Below are 395 nucleotides of genomic sequence, written 5' to 3'. Positions count from 1 at the left end.
ATCAACAACGACTGAACAACAATCAACAACCACTGAACTGACATCAACAACCACTGAACAACAATCAGCAACCACTGCGCAACCATCATCAACCACTGAACAACCAACAACAACCACTGAACAACAACCAACAACCACTGAACAGACATCAACAACCACTGAACAACAATCAGCAACCACTGCGCAACCATCATCAACCACTGAACAACAATCAACAGCCACTGAACAGACATCAACAACCACTGAACAACAATCAACAGCCACTGCGCAACCATCATCAACCACTGAACAACAATCAACAACCACTGAACAACAATCAACGACCATTGAACAACAACCAACAACCACTGAACAACCAACAACAACCACTGAACAACCAACAACAACCACTGAAC

This window comes from Octopus bimaculoides, chromosome 24 (genome assembly GCF_001194135.2).
Source record: "Octopus bimaculoides isolate UCB-OBI-ISO-001 chromosome 24, ASM119413v2, whole genome shotgun sequence".
Taxonomy (NCBI): Eukaryota; Metazoa; Mollusca; class Cephalopoda; order Octopoda; family Octopodidae; genus Octopus; species Octopus bimaculoides.
The sequence above is the reverse complement of the archived record's forward strand: the minus strand, read 5'-3'. Positions refer to the sequence as shown.